This window comes from Nyctereutes procyonoides, unplaced genomic scaffold, assembly GCF_905146905.1.
Source record: "Nyctereutes procyonoides isolate TBG_1078 unplaced genomic scaffold, NYPRO_anot_genome, whole genome shotgun sequence".
In the NCBI taxonomy this organism is placed as follows: domain Eukaryota; kingdom Metazoa; phylum Chordata; class Mammalia; order Carnivora; family Canidae; genus Nyctereutes; species Nyctereutes procyonoides.
This window is the reverse complement of record NW_026575047.1, coordinates 17,293,892-17,311,209: the sequence shown is the minus strand read 5'-3', so window position 1 is coordinate 17,311,209 and position 17,318 is coordinate 17,293,892. Positions and strand designations below refer to the sequence as shown.

The 17,318-nt window shown below is 42.3% G+C and overlaps 1 protein-coding gene across 6 annotated transcripts in view; it reads right to left on the bottom strand.

Annotated features, from left to right (window-relative positions):
* Positions 1-17,318, bottom strand: part of CUNH4orf19 (chromosome unknown C4orf19 homolog) — an 86,945-nt gene that overhangs the window by 24,767 nt on the left and 44,860 nt on the right. Inside the window, exon 1 of one of the 6 annotated variants that reach the window (XM_055326252.1) lies at positions 8,299-8,371. The exons of the other annotated variants lie outside the window; for them this stretch is intronic. The gene's annotated coding sequence lies outside the window, so the exon portion shown is untranslated. Of the gene's footprint in view, positions 1-8,298; positions 8,372-17,318 lie in introns of those variants that run through there. 6 annotated transcript variants of the gene reach the window in all.

Below are 17,318 nucleotides of genomic sequence, written 5' to 3'. Positions count from 1 at the left end.
ATTTCATCACATCACTACCCTGTTTTCTGGCTTTGGTTAAAGGATCTGTCATTGGCCAGGAACGGGAGTACCTCTAACAGGAAGAGGAATTTCTGTTCCAAGCAGGGCAAAGAGAAGAAGGAGGGCAGGGTGCTGGCACTTCCCAGAAGCCCAGGACAGGCCAGACCCAGTGGCAGGTACTGTATGTCCTCCTGTAAATCCTCCCAGGGCCTGGAAGAGGGACGGTGTGAGGAAGGTGGCTGGAGGGGGAGATCTGTGGGTGTTGGAAGGACAGCATGGTGGGCCATAACCCCACCAGGGATGGGCCATGCAGTTCCATGCATGTCGTGCGAAGGGCCCAACTCGATGGCAGCAGCGTGTTGGACTCACTGGTGGGCCCAGAGCAGAGGGAGTGAGGAGAGGCAGCTGAGGTGAGCTGGGCCAGCTCCGTCTCTCATCCCTCTCATCCGCAGACGGGTTGTTTTGCTCAGAGTTTATCCTACGTGGTGGACAGTCCATCTCTGTTATCTTCTTAAACTTCCAGGAGAAGAAAAACAAAGCTTCCTTCCAAGAGGAGTGAAATTCTAAATATGATAAGCCCGAGTTGGCACCAAGGCGGGTTGCAGGAATGAACTTTTCCTTGTAATTTGTAAGTGCATTCAGGCTTGGTGGTGGTGGTGGGGGGGTTCTTTTAAGGGTTTCCCCCACCCCCACCCCCAGGCAGGGCCAATATCTGAATAGAAAGAAAAGATCTCCAGCTGGGCTCCTTTCTTCGAACAAGCTTTGCAAGCTTTGCAACATCTTCCTTGGATACGATTCAGCTGGGGGCCTTCCCTGTACTCCAGAGGAATTCGGGCGTCCTCACACAGGGGCCCCTTTGTTGTCTGAGGTTATGAGAAGTGAACCAGGGCTTCACACGAGGAAATATCTTTTCATTGTGTGAAGCGGTGATCAAAGAGGAATGTCATTTAAACCAAAAAAAAAAAAAAAAAAAAAGGCCAACACCCCCCCCCAAAAAAACCCCAACACAAAACTACCCCTCCAAAAAACCACCACCAACAAAAAAAAAAACCAAAACAAAACAAAAATCCCACACCAAAACCATGATTTATATCTAGAATCTCTACAGAAAAAAGAGGGCTGAGTTATTTCACGTAAGCACAATCATTTGCAGTATATAGTGTAAAATGAACTCATCTATTGTTGGATTTTAAAGTTTGGTCCTTGGTACAAATTCTAAGTACTCTTTTTAAGTATAGAAACTTCTTTTTTTTTTCTTTTGCATCTGTTCTGCTCACAAGTATCTCCAATCTTTTCCAAATGGCTTAAGAAGTTTTCCATTAAAAAATGACATGTGCTTCTGTATGTATACGTCTTCATACAACGTACATATATATAAACAGATACAATGATACACGTGCCTATAAGCACACAAAGTTTGGGAGGAGAGTGCAAAAAAACGTCAGCCGTAATCATAGCAACCTAACCCTGTGCTATGTGCTCATCTTCTCCCCCAGGGTTTGTTTTCGGTTATGTCCATCGAGCTGCTGATTTTACACAATACGTAAATATCTTCACGCCCTGCTTTTTTTGCACTGAACATTTTGTTTCTGGCCTTTCCCATGACAGTACATAAGGTCCATAATGATCGTTTGAAATGGTGCAAATCATTCCAAGAGTGACCTTCAGCCAGTTGATTAACCATTCTCCTCCAACACTTAGCATTTCTGGAAACTTCCATCTTTGGTAAAGTCACTCTCCTTATAGTTTCCAAGTTTCAAGTCTACAGCGCTATCAACATGACAAAATCATAATGTGGGAGATGATTTGGATTTTTCTTGACTTTCCTTCTACAAATTTTCTTCTGATATGATGTAAAGATGGTCCCCTAGGACCCAGCAGTGAGAGGCCAGCCAGGAAGTTGTGTCTCCATCATGGACCAGGAAATGCTGGCCCCAAGAGGCATCACTACTATTCAGATTCAGAAGTCCAGGAAAGGAGCAAGGAGAATCAGCTCAGCAACGACCTGTACCAGGTACAAATCCTCCTTTGCCCGACAGTTCAAGACACTGCACACATCAGACCCCAGGGATCAGACCCGGAGTCTAACTCCAACAGTTAATCTGTTCTCTGTCTGCACACAAGCTCTTCCCGGAGGAGGCAGGAAGGTTTGGCTCTCTTAGCAGCAGGCGCCCCAGAATGGCTCACAGTCATCCTGTAAGTCTGTAGGTAGGCACTCCGATGCCCTTTGGAGATTGTTTTCTATTTATAAAGTCCTATTCCGTCTCAATTTTCTCACATTTGTGGTAATAAGAGATTTGTCTCAGATGTGCAAACTGCCTGGCCCATGTTCATTTACCAGGGGCAGGTGAGAGAAGTAGGAGAGGATGGAGGGAGGCAGATCCCCGGGGCCAAGTCACCGAGGCTGCAGTGTTGTTGTCAGCTTATGTGTGAATGGGAGCTTAGGGCAGTGGTCACCAGAAGACTCTTCCTTGGGTCCTGGCACGCGGTGTTGGAAATCAACTGATTTTCAAAATCCAGACTTGGAGCTCTGGATGGCTCTGGTGCATGAAAGTGTGTGTGTGCGCATGTGCACACGGTGGTACTGATGCTGACACATGAGCATCCTTTAAGTGCTTGATACTATATACTCACTACCTCATTTTCTCCCTGGCAACTCTGTGAAATAGGTATTACTAGCTCCATTGGGGGAAGAGCAAACTTAACTCATCAAGTTTCACAGCTAGCAAATGATGAGGCAAGGATCTCAGAGTTTAAGCTTTTTTCATTGACACCATGGAGTCTTTAACATGATGGGATGTATGCAGCCAAGCCTACTACTGTGGGCGTGGGCAGGGAAGATGGGAATATGGGATATAGGAGGCCCATTTACTTGGGCCTCCCATTCATGAGTGTCCTCAAATGTAGACTCTTGACAAGTATCTCCAAGTACACGCCCAGAACTACACTGACAGGATTGATAGAAGACAATATTCATCGCATAGCTTTGAACTTCAGCCTTATTTTTCCATAATAGATCACTTCTGGTACCCTATGAACCAGTAGTTTATCTTGAGAATAGGAAAACTTTATCACCTTTAAGCATGTGTGCAATACGACACATTTCTATATGTAAACATTTAAAATATTAATTTTTACAATCCTGTTTTGTCATTATTTTAGTACTTTAATAATTGAGAGCTTCCAAAACAACAAAAAAGTGTTTGAGGCCTCTTTCAATGTCTGAGAGACCTAGATCAGATGCCATAGTTCAAGAAAAACCCGGTTGTATGCTCACCATTAAGTATAATGCAAAAGTAGATATTAGGGACAGATTTCGGAGCAGCAATTCCTTTAAGGGAAATTCTAGGGGGTGGGGGGCACCTCTCACCTCTGGTAGAGACTCCAGTATTCGTGATTCCTTAAGTATTTGAATCTTAAAAACCTTAAGAGCTGATATTTTATAAATTATGTACTTTCAATGGGCACCAGTAGGCAGCCAATCACCAGTAGCCATTATTATGATGTTACCGGGCCTCCAGCTTCGGGGCCTTTTCTTTCTCATCTAGGTCAGCAAGAGTCCTGCTGCCCAGAGTCTGACTCTCTGCCCCAAAGCTGGCCTGTCACACCATGAGTCACTGAGACTACATGCATTCATAGGAGGAAATTGAACGTGTTAAATCCCTTAAATTTCTTCCATTCTAAAGTGACATTTGTAAAGCATTTTGAAACTCTGATTAAGTCTATTAGTTTTAGCAGACAGAGAGAAAGTGTGCAAATAAATGGCTATCAAAAAAAAATAAATGGCTGTTAAGTGGCTGTGAATAAAGATTAAAGTCAAAATCACAGCATTTGTGGGGTGAGAAGTCCCCAAGAACATACTAATCTAACCCACATATATTACAGATTGGGAGCTGTAGCCCTGAGAAACTAAGTGGACACCAGTGTTAGTTTTGCTAAACCAAGCTGCTGCCCTTATAGAGAGATCTGGAGCAGGGACAGGCCACTTTTTGCTGGTCAATAAAATTCTACTGGAATGCAGCTATGCCCATTCATTTACGAGTTGTCTATGGCTACCTCTGTGCTACCCAGCAGACAGCTGGTATTTGCAACAGACGTTGTTTTTACCTGCAAAGCCTAACATATTTACTATCTGGCCCTCCACAGAAAAAGCACTGACTGCAGCTCCCCTGGATAAACAAAGTCCGTGAGGCAGAACCAAAGGATGCCAACAACCATGTGAGTGAACTTGGAAGTGGATCTTTGGAGGCCTGCCAACAGGCACCTAAGTGAAGCAGATTCTCCAGCTCCACTCTGGCCCGGAGATAGATGACCGCAGTCCTGGCCGACAGCTTGCCTACAACCTCATGACAGACCTTGAGCCAGAAGTGCCCCATTAAGTGGTGCCTAGGTCCTGACCCACAGACACTGTGAGGTAACAAATATTTCTTGTTTGAAGGTGCTAATTTTGGGATCATTTGTTACGCAGCAGTAGATAACTAATACACCTGCATCTTTTTTTAGTTGGGCCCCTCCTTTCAAGGTAAGTGAAATTCTCTCTCCAAGGTCAAAGTCTCATTGTGATCTGCTGCGTGGGGACTCTTGGATCCTCTGTCCCCAACTCCAAATGGAACCATGTCAATGCACTGTGCCAACTGCTCACGCCAAGTCTATCCCGTAGCCGTGTGGTCAGTTATGCAGATGTCTGTCTGCCTGGCTGGTGCTGTGTCTTATTCAGTTTTGTAATCACAGGAACTGATTTAGTGCCTAGGAATTACAACAGAATGATAATAATCCATATTTACCGAGCGCTTACTATGAGTCAAGCACTTTATGTACATTATCTCATTCTACCCTTATAACAACCCTCAGGAGGTAGTACTATTTTAAAGCCCATTTAATAAGGGAAAAAGCAAAAGTTAAAGAGGTTAAGGAACTTGCCTGTTCTGTCTGGCAAGTGATAGCCAGGATTTGAGCTCTAACAGACCCTGAAGCTGTGACACTCTCCTGCCTGCGACCCAGAGTTCCAGGATATGTGGCTCCAGTCTTAGCCCTGCCATGTCTAACCGTGGACCCAGCAGAGTCACTCATGGAGAGGAAACCAATTTCCTCATCCATAAAGTGGTGATGACAATGATGATGATGATGACGATGATGCTCTTTTCCTATCTCTCAGGGCTATTGTGAGGAAAAGCACATGCCCCAAAATAGTGATTTTCAGTTTACAGTAAATGCGGAATCAAAACAAAGTGATTTACTGATCTTTGGACCAAACATCCCTTAGCTGTGGCAGACCTAAAAGATCAGGAAGGCAAGCAGAGGTGCGCAGAGGTGCACAGAGGTAAGAGAGTATTTAAGGGCAGAGCCTGAGGGAAGGGATAAAGGACACTGAAATCCATTTCCTGTCCCTTGTCCCTTTCCTGTTCTTCCCTGTTTTGCTCTTGGCATCACTGTGGCTCTGCACCTTATCTGCAGAAATCCTCGTAAACGATGGTGGTAGAGGTATCAGGTCAATGAGAAGAAAGCCTCAATTATTTAAAAAACATCTCATACTTTCACACTGTGGGAATTTTTACTAAGACTGCATATGAGCTCTCTCTTTCCTGGAAAGCCCTCTTTATATTACCAGAGTCTAACTTCTCACTCCATCTCAGCCTCTTCCAGCAAGGAAAGCGTCCTGGATCCCTCCAGGCTGGATTAGATAGATGCTCTGGTTTTTAACTCCCACTGTAGGCTCTGCACCTCTCATAGAAGACTCTGAATTTTTCGCAGTTGAATCCTTGGTGTGTGGAAAAGTACCTGACACACAACAGGCATTCCGTCGATTTTAAGTGAATCAAGGAACGGATTTTCACTGGCTTCTCAGCTGTTCCATGTAAGAATGCAAATTCCATAAGGTAGGAGGTACACAATATTTGTTAAGTGACTGACCCTAAAAACCTGGACTCACACTATTAGATTTAGGACAGTATGGTCAGATGAAAGAAAGTAGAGCTCAAAGAAGGGCTTCAAGGTTAAGAAGACACCTGACTCTGGTCAAGGTGCCAACTGTGGCCACACAACAAAGGATGCGGGGAATCTTTCTGGACATAGGCTCTTGTGACTTAAATTCTTCATGATGTCGTATCACCAGTGGGATTCATTCATCCTCTAGGACAAGTATTACCTATCTATTCTGAGCAGACTCCAGCCAATGACCTTGGATTTAAATTGTATATTTTGGGCAGCCCGGGTGGCTCAGCAGTCTAGCACCGCCTTCAGCCCAGGGCCTGATCCTGGAGACCCAGGATCGAGTCCCACGTCAGGCTCCGTGCATGGAGCTGCTTCTCCCTCTGCCTGTGTCTCTGCCTCTCTCTCTCTCTCTCTCTGTGTGTGTGTCTCTCATGAATAAATAATTAAAAAGTTGTATGTTTCTCGGAACAGTGATTTTCAAAAGTTAAAAAAATAAAAATTGTTACTTCTGCATGGACTGCTTATTTTATCTTTCTTCCTTCAATGTCACCAAAACACACACACACACACAGACACACACACACACACACACACACACACATTGCTTCCCCCAACCAACAGTCCCAAGAGAGAACTTTGTCAGAGTTTCTTTTCAGCGTCATTTCTGATGCATTAGGTAAAACAGACATCCCAAGAAAAGAAAGAACCTGATGTATTGTTAATGAAACCAGAAGAAAAAAATCCTGCCTAATAATCATCAGGAAAATGTGCACTGTAAGTACTTCCCACCATTACTTGGCAATCTACCTGCTTTTCTAAGGGAACCAAGGACTCTGCAGACAGGCTCTGTCTCCATTAAGATGACTGTCCGAACCTAAGTCAAATTTATATTGACCAGTTATTTTAATCCCTTCTACTTCAGCATTCCTAATCCTATACAAGAAAATTTCCACAAAATACTGGATGAGTCCCTAGTTTTTTTTTTTCCTTCCTTCCCTTCTTCCTACCTACCTGCCTTCCTTCATTTTTTTTCATTAACAAACATTAGATGTTCGTAATAGTAAGGTGAAAAGGATAGTAGTTCTCAAAATTTTGCGTATTACAGTTTTCTCAAAGAAAATGAAGTTTGGTCAAAGAAAATTTGCTTATTTATAAGCTAAAATCAACAGGACAGCCTCACCAGCCATCGTGTGGAATGTAATACAGACACAGTCTATGGAAATGGTCCCAAACCAATCAAAGTAGATTTAGGTAACCGAGAATATAAAAATATGTGTGACAATCCACAGATTTCTAGAGTATTTCTAGAGAGTGGTACAGGGTAGAAGTAAAGCAAAACCAGACACTGATAAGCTCTTAGCTTACTTTTATTCACTCAACTATGTAAATGTGAGACCGGCTTAAATTCTCATTTTTTTCCATCCTTAATGTTTCCTTAGCTTGATACACTAACCTGCAATGGATATTAGCTTACTGTCTTGGGTGGTAAAAATCCTGCTGCTTAAGCCAGAGAGAGCTGGAAATGGATCCTATAATCTTCATTAGCAAAAGAAAAAAAGAAAAAGAAAAAGAAAAAAAGGTACATGTACAGCAACAAAATGCATGACATTTCAGGAGACACTTATCCACAACCTGCTTTTGCATAAATAATTCCTGACAGTATTCCCTTTTGCTGGTAGATTAATGCAGAAAATTCAATACCGGGGGAGGGGGCATGCTTGTTAGCTTCTCTTTTTTTAACAGCAGTATAAAAGCTGTGTAACTATTTCAGTTACGTCCAAAATGGTGGCAGTGTTCTGGGGGAAGGCACCAATTTTGCTCTGCAGTTCGGGCAGGTGCAAAGTTTGCAGACCAGTCATGCCCCCCAGGCACTGGTATGCTGGCCAGTATTTAACAACTGGTTCTAGAGAAAAACATGTTTATCATAAAAAAAAAAAATGTGTGGAACACCCTTGGTAAATAATAGTAAAACAATACCTTCTATTATAAATTCCCTGTAGGCAATTGGTTTTCACAGAATGCTTTAGCTGAGTTTTGCCAGACTCTTCTATCAGTGGTTAACCTATGGTTACAACTGACACCTGCAGTTCTAACATGAATGAATTTAAGCTGACAAAGTTAGACAAAAGTGAAACAATGATCCCATGTGTTGGAGCATCACTCGTTTGTGAATGACACAAGCAAATTCTTTTCTGAGTCGGATAGCAGTGTTTGAATACCGGAAGAGAAATTTCTTCAGGGTTCTTTTGTGTTGTTCCCATGTACCAGCTACAGACTCAGCAGAGTTCCACGTTTCATTTAACATTTTCTTTATCATATGCCTAAGTGTGGTCAAGCAACAAAACATTCCATTGAGCTCTGACTTACAGTTTTTGCTAATTTGCACGGTGTAGATGCTCCCGTGGCTGATTTCGGGACACAACGTTAAGTCAGTGAACGGGAAGCTGGAAGGAGATACACAGCTGTACACCATTTTACAGTATTTCTACCACGCAGACACAATAGATGGCCCAGTAAATATCCTCAACAGCACAGAAAACAATAAAATAATTTGGAAGTGATGAGTTTTGAGTACTAGTTAATTTTGTTGTCAATACAAGTTAATTATACTCTAATACAATTTTTAAAATTAATTAATTGGAGAGCAGAGAGAGTGGGAGAGAACATGAGTGGGGATGGGGCAGGGGGAGAGGGAGAGGGAGAAGCAGACTTCCTGCTGATCAGGGAGCCTGATGCGGGGGCGGGGGGGGGCAGGGCTCAATCCCAGGACCCTGGGATCATGACCTGAGCCGCAGGCAGAGGCCCAACCGACTGAGCCACCCAGGTGCCCCTACTTTAATACAGTTTATTTTATTTTTTTTATCAATACACTTTAATATTTAAAATCCTCTCACGAAATTTCTGAGATTCTAAAATTTTGCAGCCAGAATGGCTAGCTATGGCTAGCTCTGGCATAAGGCTTCAGGGTTCTGAGCCTGAAGGGCAAATGCTTTCTCAGACCATTTTCCCCCAGCCACACACCACTAACCTCCAATTAATAGTCACCCTAAGACCTGACTTCCCTTGCTGTGAGTTAATCAGTCTCAAGAGGTGGATGGCTGGCCCCAAGTTCCCAGGAGAATATTAACACTTAGTGAGGGAGAAAATGGCTCCAGGAAGGTGATGTGTCTTTGAGACCAGACTCAGTTTCCCCACCTATGGGATGGGGACAGTGTTGTGCCTAGGTTTATTGTAGAGATTAGACCTATTGCACGCAAAGCTCCTGGATAATGCCTCAATGCCAGCAGATGGGGAATGACATGCTGATCATTAAACTGAGGGCACAATCACCGTAAAACAGTCCTTTTCTGGACACACCTGGGTCTGTCAGGCCAGCTGCTTCCTTTCCCAAGGAGGAGCAATTTTCAAACGTGATTCAGCGAAAAGGGAGTTGGAGACCAAGCTAGTCATGGTCAGATTTCTTGAGTCCGTGGAAGATTGTTACCTGGCTCCCTAGGATCATGACTTCCATTTCTTTTCCAGAAATACCAAAAAAAGGGAAGGCAAATTTGTAACCAGAGAGTTTCAGCAAGGACCCCAAAGGGTAACTTCTGACAGTGAGTATTTTATGTCAGAATCACGGGCTAGGAGTTAGGAAGCCTCATTTGCCTCCTGTGAAGTCAATAGAGACAGCATTGGTTTGGGAGCATCCTGTTTAACCACAAGATCTTTTGAAGAGTTTTTGATATTCTGAAAAATGTGGTGCCCTACAACACTCCAGGTGCCCTGGAACATTTATCATTACTTTTGAGATTTCAGGCCTCTTTACGTTCTTTCTTTACCTCTTTTCGTTTTTTTTCCCCCTTAAAGCAGACATTTAAAAGGCAAAGTGAAACAACACAAATATCAAATGGCTCACATTATTTTTTAAATATACGGATTTGGGGTGATAATACCTATCTTACAGGTTGGTTGTATTCAGTGAACTAAAGGATTTAGTGCATGGAATGTATATGTAGCGCACTTGGGTGGTAGAGGGGGGTGGGATACACCTAATGGTCACATGGAGCACACTGCATTCTTTCCCCTTTTCAAAATCAATTTAAGGTTAACTGGGGCGGAGAGGGGGGCAGTGTTGGGGGGGCAGGGCACAGACGAAACCCCTTCTTCCTGTCTTCTACATGGTTGAGTAAGCAGGTTGAATTGGTTCCATTTTTCCCCGTCTCTAGAAGACGGTATTTTATTCCAAGAACAAAAAGAACAGCCCCACTTGTGATAGTTATTAACCAGATCAAATTTCAAGGAAGTCAGAGATTCTAAAATCTCACTCGTCCTGTTATTTATGTACATTTACAAACCCTATTCTTTATTCTGGATTTCAGGGACATGTAGGATTCATTGACGAGCCACAGGCAATTTCGGCAAATACTAAGTGCTTCGAGCACAGAAGGTATAATAGAGTGATGAGGAGTCAGTGTCGCCTTCAGATATAAGATTTACAGTATCAATAATATATGATATTGTTGGGGAGGACATACACAGGAAGGAATACATAGGAATCTCAAAGCTAGAAATACTAAAAAAGAAACTAAATAGATGACTCCAAAGTACCTAGGATCTGTAACAAGTATATTTATGTGGCACGTTATTGAAGACAAAGTGATTACGTGTTTCTGGGGAAATCACAGAATTTAGCCTGGAAAACACTTTAAGGTATAAGGACTTCAGGTAACATATTGGTAAGTCTAGCAGTACCCAAACTCAGATTCTCTGTGAGCTGCTAAATTATCCCATTTCGTAAAAACTCAAGCTAGGTCCCTGGGTAGAAAATATTCTAAATGGAAAAAAAATTTTTTTCCAAATATGATAAACCAAATATGTCAGATTTAAAATCTTAAACTGTGAGCACTGAACCAGATTACCCACACTGAATGTTTGAAATTAATGAGTGTAAGTGTGTGTATTTACATGTGCAAACTTTAAGCTGGAGCAAAGCAGGAAGTTTTTCTCTCCTGGTGGAGTTGTTCACATAATATACACTAGGGCTCAAACTATTCATGAGATCGGTTCCTTTAACTATGGTATATTTTTGAATTTGAGTACCTACTGCTGTCTGGTTTTATATGAATTTGGAAGGAATGCAGAGTACATTTATGGGATCAGTGTTTCTAATTCAAACTCTTCCTTCCCCAAACTAACGGGCGGCTCTCCTTCCTAGGAGAATGCTTTAGTAAATCAATATGGGCTTCTTTCTCTCTCTGAGCAATTGCAAAAAGCTGTGTTTCTTTGTTTTTTTTTCTTCTGAAGCATTTTCTTACCTCACCAGGCATTTGACCTCATCAGACCTATATTGGGGCTGTTCTGCTGATTCTTTTCCTTCCTTTGTGCCAGAGGTGCCCCAAAAGCTTACATCCCAAGGCTACAATCCTAGCAGGTCCTAGGGACTTTACACAGTTGTGCAATGGTTAAAACCCAAGCAGAAAATCCAGCCCTGAGCCCTCTTGGCTGGGGTGTGGCTTCAGGTTGGCGGTGGGGCTGATGGCTATTGCTTAACCAAACCAAACACTCAGCCCTAACTGTTGCCAGGTGCGGTGATTACATATTAAATAGAAGGCCCTCTATGCCTTCCCTTGCTGGGGACACGAGTGAAAACATGAAATCCCTTTAGTCAAAGCTCTTGGAGTCAAATACTATAGTGCTTTTCAATTATTAGCATTCAGGCAGTACCTGGAATAAAAACAAACCAGAGTACTAACTTCCATCTCCTCGGAGTTGATGATCGACATGATTAAATCTGGTGGAAGAGGACAAACTCAATTAAAAAAATTCTGAAGTGAAGCCAAATATTACCATTTATATTTACACATGATGATTCATATGCTATGCTTATCGCCTGATGAAGCTTAACATGTCTTGGAACCAAAGCTGTGAAATGACATAAAAAGAAAACCATACAAAATGTGTATAACATTTCCATTATTCATTGCAATCTTAAATTGCACCGAATCCTTTCAAGTGGGCCAGGCAGCGTTTTAATGTCATTTTAGTCCGCTGAGGCACTTTAGAATTTCCAAGCAAATACAGAATTCTCAGGCCCAAATATTTTATATCACCATAGATTTTAATAATTAAAAAGGATTTATCCTATACCTGCATGTACCTATATGAATCTCGCAGCATCATAGCCATTGTAGGAAAATAAAAAATTATATGTATTGTACGACCCACTCCTCAGAATTTTATACTGTTATTGAGAAGCCAAATCCAACACATGAAGCAGTGTGACGGTAACTACGTCAAATACGGTCCCGGACACCAATGTGTTAATAGGTGTTAGTCCTCAACTCAGCTCTGCCTGCATCCACTCTCTGGCTAAGAATTTGCAGGTCTCTTTTGCTCTGGGGTCTATAGTTTACTTGATTATAAACAGTATGAAATAAATGTTTAGTTTATTAAACCCTAGGGGTAGTAAAAATTTTATACTCCAAGGGTGATCAACTAGTATCTAATTAGGAAGGCCAAACCAAATGCAACGCCAGCTATCTGCTGATTAAAATACGAATTAGTGAATAAGTGGGTTTTCATTCGTGGTTTATTTCATCAGGAAAGTAAATGTTAGAAATAGACACTACCTGTGGGGTTTGAGGTTGCAGGTGTATGAACAGGGAGTGTGAATCTAGGGAAGCTTGCAGTCGACACCCCCCTGGGCACATTGTCTGAAGCCGGATTCATGGTCCTGTGACTCGCCATTGGGTTTCCTGATTTCTGGTGCCTGGTGCTGACTCCAACAGTAACGGGATACTATGTCTGGAATATTGTCAGGTCTGACTCAAGAATTTTTCTCTCCAGGGTGGTGATAGGAAAACCTAAAAAGTCAGGGGACTGGCATTTCAAGTTTACAAAATGGATTGATGTATTGTTTTGTGTCTGCTTGCTAGTATTGCTAGTAAATGGGTTTAAAAATACACACGTGTGGGGAATCTGGTCTGAGACTTGCTTTCATTAAATCTTGGCAGGGAGGCTGTTGGGGAGTGGCTGATTCTCACCCACCTTAAGCCTTCCTGTGGCTGCTGTTAACTATATTTGATCTAACTTAGTTTGATTTTTAGATGCTGGGAAGACCTATTTTTTTAAAAAAATATTTTATTTATATATTCATGGGAGATACACAGAGAAAGCAGAGACACAGGCAGAGGGAGAAGCAGGCTCCGTGCAGGGAGCCAGATCTGGGACTCGATCCTGGGTCTCCAGGATCACGCCCTGGGCTAAAGGCGGCGCTAAACTGCCGAGCCACCTGGGCTGCCCGGGGAAGACCTATTTTAAAGTTCAGTGCAACTCTGGTCTCTACTAACTGGTTATGTGGCTGACCAGACATCTGCTAGGTTCGATCTTACTCCAATTAAATGAGAATAAGAACACTTACCTCCCAGGGTTACTATCAAAATGAAAAACAACTGTGTACATACCCCAGTTAGCCACTCACTGTTAGTTCCTCCCTCTCTATTACTGTCCCATTGCTATTCTTTTCCTGTCCTAGAGGAAGCATACGAATTTTGCAGAATTGAAATGAATAACCTCTTCTGTCCAATTTTAGTGTCTTTGGTCTGAAAGAATTTTGGAATTGTTAATTGGGCACCTACAACTCCTCCATCTTAAGTCTGGATGCCTTGAATCATCAGAGAGGCTGGCGTCCTCTGGCCTCTACCATCTCGACTGTTTTCTAGTTCCAAGCATCCCTCTTTACCCTTCTGGAATCAAATTCTGCTCCTTCACATTTCTTGGACTCTCCAAGACTGACTACTGCTTTGGCCTCTCTCAGCATCACCTCAGCTGCCTTGGATACACTTAGGAAGAGGGTACCTAGTTAATCTTCATTTCATAAAAGAACCGTGTCTTCACTAAGCAGAAGGTGAGAAAATACAGCAGGATGGTTAGTAGGGTGGGGGCCAGCCTTCCTACTGGCTTCCCCATGGTCCTTGCCTCCCGGTTCGCATCCCTCCCTCTTCCCCCACTGAACCAGGGCTTGCCTGTGTGGTCAAAGGAATATGGCATGAATGGTGGCGGGTAAGTCAAGGCTAGGTTAGGAAGGGCATGATGGCTTCTGGAATCCTCTCTAGTGCTGCTCACTCTGAAGGGAGAGCTGGCTACTTTGCTGTGAGGACAGGAGCAGCAGAGGTGCCCCCTCGGGAGGTGGATGCTCCAGTCCCAGCCAAACCTCAGTGACTAAAGCCATGGCTGACAAGTGGCTGCAACCTTATGGGATATCCTGAACCAGAAAGGCCTACCCGGGGCCACGCTCCAATTCCTGACCCACAGAGACCGTCAGAGATGATGTTTGCGGTTGTTTCAAAGCATTACTTTGGGGAACCTTTACTATGCAGCAATCAATAAACCATTAAGAATGTACTTTCTCTTCTCAAATGGCCTCATGATGGTGATAATCCAATGCTGGTGAGGTATTTTAAAGAAGAAACCTACCTTGTACTTGACTAGTTACCCTTTTTGCCACTTACTCTTTTTGAAATATAAATGCTAATTTATTTTTTAAAAATTTATTTTATTTTTTTTTGTAAATGCTATTTTAGCTGTGAGAGAAGTTCTATGGGCTAAATATTTGTGTCCCAAGGTCACAGGTTGAAGTCCTAATAATCCCTGCTTCTGCTGAGGTATCTGGAGGTGGGGGGCCTTTAGAGGTTTAGATAAAGTCCTGACAGTGAAGCCATAGGACAGGATTAGTGCCCTTATTAAAGGAAAAGACCAAGATCGTTCTCTTGCTCTCTCTTGCACATGAACCAAAGAAAGGCCATGCGAGTGCAGATCCTAGAAGAGGACCCTCACTAGAAACATGACCAAGTTGAGATCCTGATCTTGAACTTCCAGCTTCTAGAATGATGAGAAAGAAATATCTGTTAAGCCATCCAGTCTATGGTAATTTGTTATAGAAGCCCCAACTAAGGCAGGGATGCTATGTCTATGTGCATATAACACACAAGTATGTAATTTCTTTTTGCTTGTGCAGGAGAACATAGCATATAATTCTCCTTTTGGTCTTTGCATGGAATGTCTGTGCCCCTCCCACACCCTGGCCACATGGAATGTCTGTGCCCCTCCCACACCCTGGCCACAAATTCATATACTGAAACCTAAACCCCAATGTGATAGTATTTGGAGGTGGGAACTCTGGGAGGTGATCAGGTTATAAAGATAGAGCCCTTACGAGTAGGATTAGTGCTTTTATAAAATAGGTCCTAGAATACTCTCTCACCCCTTCGGCCACATGAGGACACAGGGAAAAGATGGCCATCTGTGAGCCAGGAAATAGACCCGCACCAGACACCAATCTCCTGGTGCCTTGATCTTAGACTTCTCAGCCTCTTGAACTTTGAAAAGTGAATGTGTGCTCTTTATGAGCCACCCAGTATGTGGTATTCTCTTACAGCAGCCCAAAAAGACTAAGGCAGTCTGATGTGAAGACTGACTGGTAAACTCCAATAACTCTGCAAAGAATGGACTGTTCTTTGTGCCTGTTAGGGACACAAGGGTAAAGGTGTGTCAGTGAAGTCAATGACAGTGATTGTTTTATTACACAAATAATATATTGTCATTGCAAACAAATTAGAAAATACGGATGAAGCAAAAGTGTAATAAATACCATTCAAAGATAGTAACCACTAACTGTGGTTATCTCTAGCCTTCTTATCTACTTAAAATTACATCATGAATATTTTTTCATATCAGAACATATATACAAGCAGTTTATAATTTTTAATAGCTAGATTATGATTCTTAGAATTGGAAGCAATTTTTTACATTAGCCTATTAAAAGTCTATGCCAATTTATCATTTTGTAGACAAGTAAGTACCCATTTCCCACAAAGAACACCGGATATCACAGTTCCTTAAAATTTGTTATGAATTTCTAGAAAGCCAAAATGTAATGATCTGTTAGATATGTCAACCAATATTTGCTTTGAATGTGGAGAAAGGATTTTAAATATATGACACTTTGTGAATTGTTCCATTCCACTACAGTGTGTCATGAGAGTATTCATGTGTGAGTGGCCAGTAAGACTTAGGATTGAGCCATTTGAGCTCCTGGTATGATTTAGGCCAGTGGGTGTCTAGATGGGGTACTTGTACCTCTGGAAGTTACTAAGATGAAACACTGGGGATTGGGGGAAAAACATTACAACTCCTATTGATACCTGCTTATCTCATCTTTTAAAAATGTCTACTTAGTGTATAACATTACAAAATATTAGTATAGTTTGTGGGTATTATACAAACACACATGTGCCAATTTTTTTTTTTTTTTTTACTGATAAACTGCATGATCCAAACACTTTGGAAACCGTTGATTTGGATCACTGCTTCCCAAACTTGAATGTGTTCAAGAATCTCTCGGGCATTTTGTTAATGTGCAAATTCTGATTCCACAGGTTTAGAGTTGGCTCCAAATTCTCTTTTCAACAAGCTCTCAAGTGATACTAATGCTACTAGTCCACAGACCCACTCAGAGGAGCAAGGATTTAGATCACTCTTCCTCTGGCTTCCACAGTACCATGTACTCACTTAATCAGAGATCTTGTCACAAGGACTTTATTTGAATGAACAAGTAAAGAAGGAATACAAATGACAGGACTGGATTCCAGCCCCTGGTTTATGTGTTCTCAGTCCTCAACATCTGCTATGGACTGAATGTTTGTGCCCCTTCTACATTCATGTGTTGGAGCTCTAAACCCTCAGTTTGGCTTTATTTGGAGAAGGGACATCTAAGGAAGTAATAAAGGTTAAATGAAGTCATAAGGGTAGAGTGCTGGCCTGACAGGATTAGTGCCCTTATACAAAGAGACATCAGAGATGTCTTGCTCTCTCCATCTCTCTCTCTGTACACAAGGATTAGGGCCACATGAGGACAGAACAATAAGATAGACATCTACAAGCCAGGAAGAAGGCTTTCTCCAGAAACTGAACCTCACTAAGACCCATTTCCTTGGACTTTCTAGGTTCCAAAACTGTGGTAACACAAATTTCTATTTTGTAAGCCACCCAGTCTCTGATATTTTGTTATGCAGCCCAAGCTGACTAATACAACTTCTGGGAACTCTTTCAGCAACTGAGAGCAGATAGGTAGAGCAAGCTTTGGAATTAGACATTTCAAATCAGGTGCTGGCTTTTGGTGAACATAAGGAGCTTACTTAACCTCTCAGAGTCTTTGTGATCTTAGTTGTAAAACATAATGAGATTCATTTCAAAGAATTGTATGAGAAATCAGTGATTTTCTGGGGAGAGAGGTTACTGTCCCATAGGGGACACTTAGGAATATGGGAAGGATATATGGAAATGTGTGAGGAGATTAGTGTTTTAGTGTCTCAACACCAGGACACTAACAACATTTAATGCTTATG